The sequence below is a fragment of the Taudactylus pleione genome, unplaced genomic scaffold, assembly GCF_031769625.1.
Source record: "Taudactylus pleione unplaced genomic scaffold, aTauple2 ptg000066l, whole genome shotgun sequence".
Classification (NCBI taxonomy): domain Eukaryota; kingdom Metazoa; phylum Chordata; class Amphibia; order Anura; family Myobatrachidae; genus Taudactylus; species Taudactylus pleione.
In genome coordinates, this window is record NW_028284468.1 from 20,769,297 (window position 1) to 20,782,061 (window position 12,765).

The following is a 12,765-nucleotide window of genomic DNA, read 5'->3' on the forward strand; positions in this document are numbered from 1 at the left end:
GACTTTTTGCTCCATATTGAATACCCCTGATAGTATGACCACATTCTTTATGGGCCTAGAAGGTGTAGGGGTGGAGGGATTATGGTGTAAAATTAAATATATTTTCCAGTAGAAAGTAATATACTGTTATACCATATTGTGTAACTATAAATCTGGCATATAGCTATACACCTGGCGCAGAGTTGCAGCATGTATCATCAGCATCATCAAATCAGTAACTTACTGTCTACAGGCCTATGGAAGCTCAAAGGTGTACATTAAGTCGGAATTGTTTACATCTCTAGGGGACATGGTTGACTTGCATCTCTATGGACTTACATATCGCAGGTGGAAGATATACTGAACTCAAATATTACCATAAGTTGATGCTCAGTGCAAAAAATCTTATGTGAGATGCATTTTTTTGTGGAACAAATAGATTTACAATCATGCTCTTAATTTATGTAGCATGACAAATTTATGTAGCATGACAAATGTATGTAGCATGACAATGTATGTAGCATGACAAATGTATGTAGCATGACAAGAACTAACCTAAATAAATGCTGTGCACAGCAAATTTATATCCACCACAGGCAGCCCAGTTCCCCTGATAACAGCCTCATGCCTGTTAAATACAGTCCTGCGGCACAGCGTAACAGCATTATGCCCAACACAGCTTCCTCTATAAGAGAGAGAAAATACCATTCATAAGTCTCTGCTTTCTTTACTGTCATACATCTTAGTGGGTAGACCTGCAACCACAGTAATCGCGAATATAGACATTCTGGCGCGGACATTCTGAACATTGACTTGATGACTACATACCGCACATACAGTACCTTCAACAATTAAAGGAATAGTACACATCAGGCGATATATTGGATGGTATGTAGCTTTGAGGCAAATTGGAACGACATATCGTCTATATATCGCTCAGTGTGTACACTCAATCTCGCGTTCACGTGCGTCATTAGCGATGTCATCCCATCTGATGTGCTGCACATAAGAAGGGCCAACCACGCTGACGACGGCATGCAGGTGAATGGGGGATGGAAGGTTATGTCGCACGGTTGTACACTGGATCGTGCAGTGTGTACGGCCGCCTGATATTCCTTCCATCGGATGTAAAGTCGGCTAGGATACGCAACGTTCTGATGTGTACTCGGCCTACTGTTTGTCCTCAATGAGTCAGGCCAGCCTTTAGCTTTCTATCTTGGAGCTAAATAATGGCAGGTTGCCATGAATCAAATCTATTATTAAACAGAACATTAAAAAAAGAGATTACACATGGAAATTATACACTTCACCTTACACTGAAATATAGTAATTGCGGTTGCTGATACTTCTACTTATCTTATTGCTATTAGGAACAATTTGCAGGGATTTGTTATAAATGGACCCTGTCAATTGACTCTCAGCAGGGATACACGCTGCTTAGTCTGTCATTTTATTTAACAAAATACTGTTAACTATTCATACAATAGAGAACAGGATAATTGAAATTGTAACAGATATTGTAATTTTAGCTCTAAAGAAATATGATATTGGTGTATCATAAAGTGCAATAATTTGGTCACTGTTCTTGATACATATTTTATTTTGTGCTAAACTAAGATATATAGAATACAATCCTACTGGGATAACATTAACACTTACCTTGTTTTATTATTTAAACTGATAAATATAAAGACAAAAAGCAAAATAAAAGTCAGATCTAGGGGTCTATATTTTAAAGCAAATTCCCTCAAAAATCATGCAAAATGACAGGGACAAAGAGTTTGCAAATAATTTGTGGTGTGGGCGGCACTTAATGTCTGAATGTAATTATAAAAATATTAGCCATCAATTGATCCTACATTTCAGTATTACTATTTATAATGTAACCTTCATCAGGTATACATAATACAGTACTGTATGCAAAAACATGCTTACCTTTATTGAAGAAAACACCCAGGTAGAGATACAGGTTGCAGACAGCGTCTGACCAGGTTACCATCATGTCCTCACCCAGAGTCACAACATAGACATGAGATGGCTGTCTGTAGGACATTGCTATAGAAAGTGTAAATATCACCATGATACACCAATAAACATAAATAAAAACTACTGGAAACAGATTCTTATGAAAAAATATGCAATACAATAAATTTACAGTAAATACATCAAACATTGCAAAAGCAGTCAGAATACTTTCTCAAGACTATTCCAGGATCCTATAAAAAAAATGCAGCTATTTTACTGTAAGAAACCAATGACATTAAAATTATGGCTCATTAATTAAAAATTATAGTGCAGTGAAATTTATATATGCTACTTCCCACTGGAAGCAATCTCTCTGCTAATCACTGGCCTGGACTAGCCTCTCCCTGGTACTGCCTGTCACATCCCAAAAAATTGATGGAAACATCACCGATATTGATGGTACCATCAGAAGAGTTAAGAAAATTCATGGCTGTGGCAAACTGTTCTTTAGTGCCTGTCCATAAAATAACATATTCTCTATGTACCAACAAGTTTTATGCCAGTGTAAGTCTACCCTCATGAAGAAGGCCTGTGTTACAGTACGTGGACTATAGTATAAAGTAGGGGTGGTCAATAAGCCATCCTTCAACTGTTGCAGAATTACATATCCCAGCATGCCCTGCCACAGTTTTGCTATTTGGCCATTCTAAAACTGCTGCAGGGTATGCTGGGATGTGTAGTTCAACAGCTGGTGGAGGGCTGCTTATTGCATACCCCTGGTATAAAGACTAATGGCGCCTATAGTACATAGCCAACGTGATGGAGGGAGCATTGTGAATTGTTGTAGCATCAGGCTGAATGAGATGGTACAGTATCTTTGAGAAAGGTGTTTTGTGGTTTGATGTATTGTGGTGATGGGTTATTTGCACTTTATGTTTCTATAGGAGGAATGCTGTATGGGTAGCTGTGTCACACATGTGGCATGATGCTGCATGATGACATAATGGAGACCCTATCAGCTACGATTTGCAACAAGTTTCTTTGGCTGGCCTTTTCCTCAATAAAAATAATCATGTTTTTGCTTATTACAAATCCATCCATGGTGAATCTTATAAACATTGAAAGATTGGATCATTTGCCAGCTACACCACAATCTATATACATATAATGGCAGCACAAATGGTGTTATGGTTAGCATTATTGCTTCACATCACTGAAGCAGTGGCGGATCCAGGGGAGGGCGATTGGAGCGATCGCCCCCCCCCCCCCCCTAGCACAGTCTGTCCTTTATCATCTCTCTCCTCTGCATCATTTAGAGGAGAGAGATGATAAAGGCTGTGCTGTGATCGAAGCTGTGTAAGTGCGCTCCCGCCTCCCAGTCAGGGGTATGTGTCAGTGACAGGCTGTCACCCAGGAGCCGGGGAAGAAGAGATAACAGCCAGCTCCTCACACCCTGTGATCGGCTGTTTAGACCACCCCAGTGATCAGCTGTGTGGTCTAAATATACCACACACTGATCACTGCTATTAAAAAAAAAACTTACCTCGGTCCAGGGACCGAAGGTCGGGGATCCGGTGATTTCCTCCCTCCAGTCAGCTGGTCTCCCGGCTCCTGCACTGTGACCCTGGTCAGCTGCAGCATTAAACAGCTGACCGGGTCACAGTGCAGGATGGGAGAGCAGCTGACCGAAGCCCGGAGGGAGAACATCCCCGGAGCAGCGGAGGTAAGTGAAAGTAAAGGAAGGGGGGGTCGCGTGGGTGCTGCGAGGGGGGTCACGAGGGGGTTGCTGCGAGGGGGGTCACGGGGGTATGCGGGTGGGGTACTTAAACATATATTGATTGTAAAAATCAATGTGGCCAACAATAAAAACATGTGATGGGGAGGAGCTGGGACTAAAAATGGGAGGTGTCAGTACAGGAAAGAGGAGGAGTCGGAATTAATCATTAACTCACCCCCCCAAAAGAACAGTCTAGATCCGCCCCTGCACTGAAGGCTTGAGTACAATTCCCGCCACCACCACCCTAACTGTGTGGAGTTTGTATATTATTTCTGGACTTTGATGTATGCCAGTAAAGGTCTTCTTTGTGGAATTTGTAGTTCATTTTGATGAACAGTATAGTAGCCTGCTACACTATCACTGACAAGATTCCTGGTTGTTCTGTAAACACTTTCTGAGTACACAGGGTGGGCAGCTTAAGTAAAGCAAAGCCAGTGTGTGCGAGGGCCTCCAAATTACCTTTTTACCCTGCCAGTAGACAAATGGACTATCTGACATGCCGATTTGGATGCTGTTATTAAAATAAACCACAACCATTCATTGAATGGTGACCGAATCAGATGGAGTCGTGGTAGAGGTGACCATGTCACAAATTTTAGGCAACTTTTTTAGACCCGACTAGGGCCCTCATTCAGAGCCGTACGCTCTGAGCAGAGCGCACGCTCTGAATGAGGGCCGGGCTCCATTTTCATGGAGCGTCCTCCTGGACGCTCGTATAGCTGTGGGTCACCACCCACAGGCTATACGAGCGTGCATTGTGATGGTCGCGATGGTCGAGACCATAGCGACCGTCGAATTTGCGAGCCGGAGCCTGCGGTTGAGGTTTTCAACCGCAAGGCCCGGAGTGATTTTGGCTCTATCAGAGCCAAAATCACTCCCACTGACATCACTAGTGATGTCAGTGGGCCGGCTACTGACGGGAGGCGTTCCCGTGGGAACGCCCCCGTCAGGGAGGCACGCCCCCGGCACGCCCACCAAAGGGGGCGTGCTGTCAATCAACATTGACAGCACGAACCTTTGATCGGACACAACGAGCGAAGGACTTACCTTCGCTCGTCGCGTCTGGCGCATGCGCAGGACGGAGCTCCCTCCGTCGTGCGCATGCTCAGTCCATAACATCGACCCACTTGCGAGCGGACAGCCGCTCGCGAGTGGGTCTGAATCAGGCCCTAGATGTCTAAATGTTGTGTTGACTCATCAGCATCACCAGTGGGTCTCTTAGGAAAGCTGAATTTTTTCCTGGCAGCCGCAGTTGCCGGAAAAACTGAAGTAGATGTTGCCGTGTCACGTGCTGCTGAGCTGACAAAGTGCTTGCCCACAGCTATTTGCATCTCTTTAGATGTGTGTTTGTTGGAAAGAAAGACACGACATTCGACTTAAACCTAGGATCTAGTGTGGTTGCCAAAATGTATTGATCCGATTTTAAGATGTTGACAACCCCTGGATCCTGGCAATGCGAGTGAAGGACTTGAACTACAAGTTCGGGAATCTGCACAGGCACCAGACCCAGAATGTGCAGAACGGGTCTACGAGTACACTTGCAAACTAGCAGCAGACTGTCAGTGATTGACAGTCTGCTGCCATTTGGGGGAGGGGAGGGGGCGGCAAAAGCCTCCATTACATGAAACGGAGGCGTGTCACTGCCGTTGGGGGGAGGGAAGAGGCCAAGATCTCCGTTGGGTGGCAGAGATTTCCTGGCTTCTGTAAACTGTGGCGGAGGAGTGCAGCTTTGCAATTATGATCCTCACAGAATCAGGCCCTCACTTCAAAGGTGACAACTTTGACGGGTTTCAGCACTTTGCACAACACAGAAAGTATTCTCCACTGCACTGGAGTAAGGTACATCTGCTGAAGCATATAAAGGGTGGAATTCCACCATGCTACTACCTCTTGGTTTAGCTGGTGGTAGGGCAAATTAAACTGTTTTTGCAGGTGCTGCAATCTTCTACATGCAGCTGCTGAATGCCGAAACTGTCCAGAAATTAATGTAATGCTCTCACAATATTTGTGGCATTGTCAGAAATCACAAATTCTGAGGACAATCCAAGTGGGGTAAGCCATTTTTCAATGACTTTCCTGAGTTTTTCTTTGAGGTTGACACCGCAATGCCTCTTAGTGAAGCCATTCATACAGAGAGTAGCCTTCCTCTGAATGAGCTGGAATTTGTTAGATGCTGCTGCTGTTGGTGCTGCTGAAGGCAATACACCCACCCAGTGGGCTATCCAGAGCCATAACTAGACTTTTTGGTGCCCTGTGCCAGAAAGAGCATTGGCACCCCTATCATTTTTCTAAGGGACATAATGCACCCAAAAAGGGCCATGACTTCATAGGGAAGGGCCAGGAAAGAGATAGGAGAGGCCAGGAGATGCTGGGGATGAAATAAGTGGAAGCTACAAGCAAGAATGATAATAAACAGAAATTTGACAGGCCCAAACAGCGCCCCCTGACCTGTGGTGTCCTGTGCGACGGCACCGGCCACACTACCCTAGCTATGGCCCTGGGGCTATCACGCTCATGTAAACTTTAGTTTGGTGGCATCTGAGCATGAATGACTTCTAAACATTGTACAGCTGTAAAAATCAGCAGTATAAAACTACAACCCTTCAAAATGCAGCACATACTGTAGGCAGAATGTAATGTCCAAACAATCAGCAGAAACACTGAAATCACATAATAAGTGTATCAAATCATTAGAGATCAGGCAAACTGCAGCTGGTCTGATTTCTGAATGAATTAAAGGGACATGCACCAGGAAAAGAGCGGACAAGTAAAGTATAAACACAGAAGTGTTATTTATAAAGTGTTATATACAAAAAAACGTTAAATACACAAACATTCTTACATAAAACAATGAAGCCCCAGGTTTTCATTGAGACCCCTGGGCGCAAGTGTGTCCAGTCTAAAAATCCTAAACTACCCAGTCTCGGATGTTATGCCCCTGAGATTTAAATATAAATCTGTCTCAACAATAGGCCATAACTGTTTTGTAGTCAACCTTATATTATTACTTAATACATTAAACGTTTTAACCAGGGCATACTTTCACAATCGTATTTTTCTTATTTCTAGGTGACAAAAGTTTTTTCCTGGAGATGTGTATCTTGATTCATTACGTCAGCCATGTGTTATTGAGCACCAAAATTATTTACTTGACACCATCTCTTTCTTGTATAAACTGGGGGCGTAACACTCAAGAGGTTACAAGAGGTTCTAGGGAGGTTAAGGCTGACATTACTGGGCTGAACCAGAAGGATACGGAACATTTTCTTAGACCTAAGAATGGCTGCTATAAGTGTTTAAATATTTTGACCTGCCCCTATCTTACTGCTGGCAATAGTTTCTGTCATCCTTATATTGGTAAACGGTAATATATATATATATATATATATATATATATATATATATATATATATATATATATATAGTGATAGAAGCACTGGTAAAGTGGTCAATGGCAGGTACATTTGTCCTAGGTTTTTGGCCTATGTGTTCTAAAAAACCCCAGGAGAAGTCTGTTTTGTAAGCAGACCAGAGTATCGGCTTTTGGAAAAGCCATTTTGGGTTCTGGGGGCGTGGATGTGAGGAGATAGAGGGCTCCATCCACAGGCCACTCCAGGGTTTGGGCCTTTCAGCTTGGTAACAGGCTCATTAGGGCTTGCAGCTGGAAATGGCTAATATAAGCATGGTTTGTTTGTGGCTGAGTGTCTCACACCTGGGAGAGCAGGCAGACTAGCCTGTTCAGAGACACTTGGTGATAATCCTTGTAAGTACTGTGCACATGTTTTGTTGATGGTGAGGGCAGTAGGCCCTACCATTATTATAGAGAGGGAATCTGCTGTGTAGCTAGTGCCCAGCTGGGATAGGACCTATGTTTATGTTTTGTTTATGTTTATATTCATTTGGCACAATAAAGACTGGCACCGACCAGCTTGTATGAGAACCCCAGACTTGTATCCTGTTTCTATGGCTGCTGTGTGTGTAAAGATGGAGTCCATCTAGCCCAGGAGAGGGACCCCTATCCTGACTGTGTCACTATATATATATATATATATATATATATATAATATGAGCAGGGACTTCCCACCACAATGCCTGTTTGTTGTAACACCCCGCTAAGGGTGCACTGTTCTAAGTGTGGTGTTGGAGTGACGACTTCTTACCCCTTCAACTGCTCCCGATTAAATGCAGTAAGATTCAGACACTTAGGTTACCGACTCACAGTTGAATAATAGTGTGAATTTATTCACAATTTCATGAAAGAGCAATTTTGCACAACAAGTAACATATTAACAAGATACATTACAGCAAGCTGCATACATTGGAATATGAGAAATACACTCTCAGCCTGATTCAGAGTTGGGAATAGAGAGAGATAGCACTTAACTGTGTACCTGGACACACCATGTTGCAATGCAAGGGGTGTAAATACATATATTTTTTGTATGTATGGTAAATACTGGCTGCTTTTACATGTAGCCCACAAATACTGCACAGCTTTATTATTACTCTACAATTTAGATGTCAGTTTGGACACCTCCCTCCCAAATCTAAATCTCTGCACTTTTTAAATATGCCCCACCTGCAGTGCAGCATGGTTTCACCAAGATGATCAGTTGAGAGAGATATCTCTCTCTATTCCCAACTCTGAATCAGGCCCTCTGTCCCTTGCATGCTTTTATTAATCTGGAACGCTTCTTTCTTTAGGCTGAAAAGAAGATCGTTAGGACAGACAAGAAACAATTCCTGCATGCTAGTAATTTCCCTAGGGACTTTCAATTCCCTCAAAGTCTGGCCAGTACCCCATTTACGTTGGTGCACATTAGAATAAAGTCAATTCTCCTCTCCTGCTTTGAAACAGTGAGGAACTGTCTGACTTAGTCCAGGTTTATACTGTCATCCTATGCAACTTATTCAAGTTGTGCTGGTACTTGGACAGTGCAAGCCTGGGCCTGGAAATTCTCTTCCTTTCCTTATTTCTAAAGCTGCTCCTCAATGCATTTTTTAGTTAGTTTAACATTGGTTAGTTTTCTAATGTCTCTTTACATCTACCACAGGGTAAGCAGAGTTTCACAGACCTATATTGAGTTCCAATGCAGTTTATTGGATGCAATCCCTCAATAGTGTTATAATGTCTCTCAAATTAGCTAAAATAAACTGGCTCTCTTTTCTGTAGCTGCAGGGTATGTGACTATATTAGCTGGGTTAGCCATATTTCCCCTCGGTGCAGTTCCTTACTCACAGCAATTATTTACTTTCTTTTAACTTCTATCTCTCCTGAGGGAGTAGTTTCTAGTGTGAGTAGTGGTCCCTTCAGCTGTACCCTAAGCTTATGGATTTATTGAATAAAACTGCCTGAACAATAGCTGAATGTATAACTGTCTATTTTCCTGTTCTTCTATTGGGAGAGTAAGCTATTCACTCCCACAAGTTCTGATTAAGGGTACAATCTGCAGTGCCTGTAATGTGCTGGGTGTAACTTCTATAAGGCTGACAGACCTGATCTCTGTAGTCCGGCATAGCAATATCAGTACCTCAGGGTGTATTGACAGTGATCTCATCTGCAGGCTGTGACCAGCTATCAGTCACCAGGCAGGGGGTGGAATCTGGGCATTTCCGATGATGCTTCTCTCTGCCCCCGGCAGCTTCCTATCAGCTCTAGTTCCTGCACTCCCCTCAGGCAGCTCCTCTCAGATCCTGATCCTCTCACACAGCCTCCGGTAAGTGCGGAGCTCCTCACTCAGGATCCTATTCAGACCCGGTCGCAAGTACCGATGTGCTCGCAACTGGGTCAATGGGTAGCCCTGCACACGCGCAGGCCCCGGAGCGAGAGAGAAACTCTCTCGCTCTGGAGCTAGCTACAAAAGGGGTGGCTGTCGATGTTGTGCGTCAGCTCGCCCCGTTTTGTTGGCGGGCCAGGGGGGTAGTTTCCAAAACGGAATGCCTACCGTTTTGTGGGCAGCCGCACTGACATCATCAGTGATGTCAGTGGGGAACTTCTTGCTCCATCAGAGCAGAAAGCTCCCTGAGGCTTGCGGTTGCTGAGACCCAACCTTAGGGTCTCGTCGCATGCCCCGATGGTCACGATGGTGATCACCATCGCGACCATCAAGGTGGTCGGTCGTTAAGCTGTGGGTGGTAACCCACAGCTTAACTAACGACCAGGAGGCCGCCCTTATTCAGAACGAATGCTCGCTTTTTGCGAGTGCCTCCGAATGAGGGCCTCAGTCCTCTGGCCACAACCGCTCTCCTGTCCCCCTCAGACAGCTCTCTCCCTCCCAGAAGCCTCTTACCAGCAGGCGTATGCCTCAACTCCGCCCCGCTCACAGCATCTGGTCACCGCTGGGACCACCCAGCTGCTCCACTGAACAGCGCTATCCATACCCTGCATTGACTCCGGTCAGTGCAGTCCTGGCCTGCTTCCATGGCCGCTACCTCAGGACGGCGGTGGCGGCTCTTTACAGTGCCACCCAGTAAGTCCCACTCTCCCTTCACCTCAGGGACTGCTCCTCCTACCGGCAGCCTCTGCGAGCGTCTCTTGAAAGTGGGAGTCGTGTGCGGGTCCTTCCCGCTCACAGCTTGTGCTGCTCTCCCCAGCGCTCCCCTTATCCTCTATGGGGACAGTTTTCCCCTATACAGCGGCCGCACTAAGACGTCCCTGCCGTGTGCCCGTTAATAGCTATAGTCCAGTAGGGGCATCCGTTCCAAGTTCCCCTTGGTAAGGGGCAGGGCTGTAGGGAGGGTGTTGCAGCCGGTGCCAAATCCTCTAGCAGCACCAGCCATGAACTGCCCGGCTCAGGAAAGGTCTGCAGGAAGAGACCTGCAGTGCTGCGCGGCGCATACCAGAAATGTCGCTGAAGATCCCCGCCCTCCATCCGCCTTTCAGATGAAAAGGTAAGCACTCAAGGGGGAGGAGGGGGCAGGGGTGAGTGAGAGGGGTGGCAGTGCAGCACATGGTGCACTGCCGTCCTGCTACGGCACTGGTAAGGGGTCAAAACAGGCCTATATATGTGGGCAGCTCTCTGCCCTACCAAATGTGTAAATACATAAATTAGCATTTTGCTTTACCATAAGAACAGTGTAAATATATTAACTATAAGTACATATATGAACTATAATCTTATTTAACTGTATATATTAACTGAACTGTACCCTCTAGGGGTATCACACTATTATTACCCAGTTTGTTCTATTAATGTTTTCAATTGTGAATTGCAACAAAATATGTTATTCTATATAAGAAACTGTTAATAAATAAATCTATAATATGTGGCGCTACGATACAAACAGGATATACAGTAGTCCCCCCAAAATTTGCCACTATTTAGGGAACTAAAAGCACTCCACAAGTTCACAGCGGCTAACATTGTAGTAAGAATCCTGCAGATTCAACAGGTGAATGAAGACACATGGTGCCCTCTAAGTGTAGTATTTTAGTGAGACAAATAAAAATTTTGACATTTTCATAGCAGTGCACATACCATGTACATGTGGGTAAAGTGCCTTGCATAAGACTACTGTTCCTCAGGCACCAGCAGAATCTTTCTCCTCAATAGTGCATATGACATGTATATAAAGAGAAAAAATAAAATAGTTTAATACTGACAACACAAAGGACCAAACAAGAAACCTTGTGTTTAGGGGTATGTTTACCAACTTCATTGTGCTCCACAAATAGAAAATACATTACGGAACACCTGAACAACAGATTAAATTCCCAAGGTACACATACACCTGATGTGGACTTCCATCAATACTGTAGCAATATAATGATCGGCATACAGCGTACAACAATGTTTCTTGGATGCGTACTCTACAACAATAACAACCACAAATCTCATATGGAGAGAAACAGATAATAGCAGCATATAGTGTACAATAAACAAGCTTATCTGATGGGAACGTCGCTAGTGAGGAGGACAAAGCTGAGTACACACTAGACGATTAATTGAACAATATGGACGATAACAATAACTATATCGTTCATCGTGTTTAATATCGTCCAGTGTGTATGCATGACATCATTAACGATGCATGCTCCCACGAATCGTTAACAATGTCTTTCATCGCCTGAACCTGCAGGTCAACCTCACAATATCGTCAGGTTGTGCAGGTTCAGGGATGAAGCAGCGATGACAGCACCTGAGCAGCTCCCATCTCCCCTATGTAGCAGCCTCGCTACGTGAAGAGCGGGCACCATTATAGCAGCAGCAGCACATCATTCCTAGAGCGGGAGATGCCAGCTCTACCTCCCTGCTGTGCGTGGGCACTTTTATCGCAGGCACTTAACTCTGCGCCCCTCTGCCAGCTACACTGAGGCTGTCAGCAAACTTTAATCGGGGAGAGATGCAGTCACATCGCCTGGTGTGTATGCCATTGGTGAGAGCCTGATCAAGACAGCCGGTACTGGTACAAAGTATCAGTGACAGATGGTGCAGGCACTGAACAATATCATTAACGATATCGTTCAGTGTGTATGCTCAATATTTTTAACGACATTGAGCCTGGCAGTTCAGGGAAAACACTAGACGATATCGCTCATGGAGCATATGGTCTAGTGTGTACATGGCTTTAGTCTTATAATCCGCAGCCCCAAAGTGTTTTGTCCATTATCACCGTTTTATGGACTTCATCTGATGCTTTCCAGAAGTCTCATGTTATTTAATAATAATGCTCTTTTTCAGGGTATTCAACGTGCAGACCTCCCTCTGCTGTGGAACTACACATCCCAGCATGCTCTAATACCAAAACTATGGTAGAGCATGCTGTGATTTGTAGTTCCACAATAGCTGGAGAGCTGCATGTTGAATACCCCTGCTCTAATTAATATATCCCATTTTAAATCCCAGTTATTACAAACATTTGTTATAAATATCTTTACATTTTTGTTACAGCAGGGCTTGAGGAAAAATAAAAATGTTCTATATTTGTTTAGTTTTAAATGTAGTGGTTATAAGAGTTGTCTGCCCATATTCTTATAAGAAATAAAAAGTGATATTAAGGTTGTTTACATCATAATATTTTCCTATTAACTCTAAAAAATGTTT

The 12,765-nt window shown here is 44.2% G+C and overlaps 1 long non-coding RNA gene across 1 annotated transcript; it reads right to left on the bottom strand.

Annotated features, from left to right (window-relative positions):
• Positions 1-539: 539 nt before the first annotated feature.
• Positions 540-11,264, bottom strand: LOC148534525 (uncharacterized). The gene is made up of 3 exons (XR_015877639.1): positions 11,200-11,264; positions 1,915-2,034; positions 540-664 (listed from the first exon to the last, which is right to left on the bottom strand). It is a non-coding gene; the product is annotated as an uncharacterized LOC148534525 (long non-coding RNA).
• Between the last annotated feature and the right edge of the window lie 1,501 nt (positions 11,265-12,765).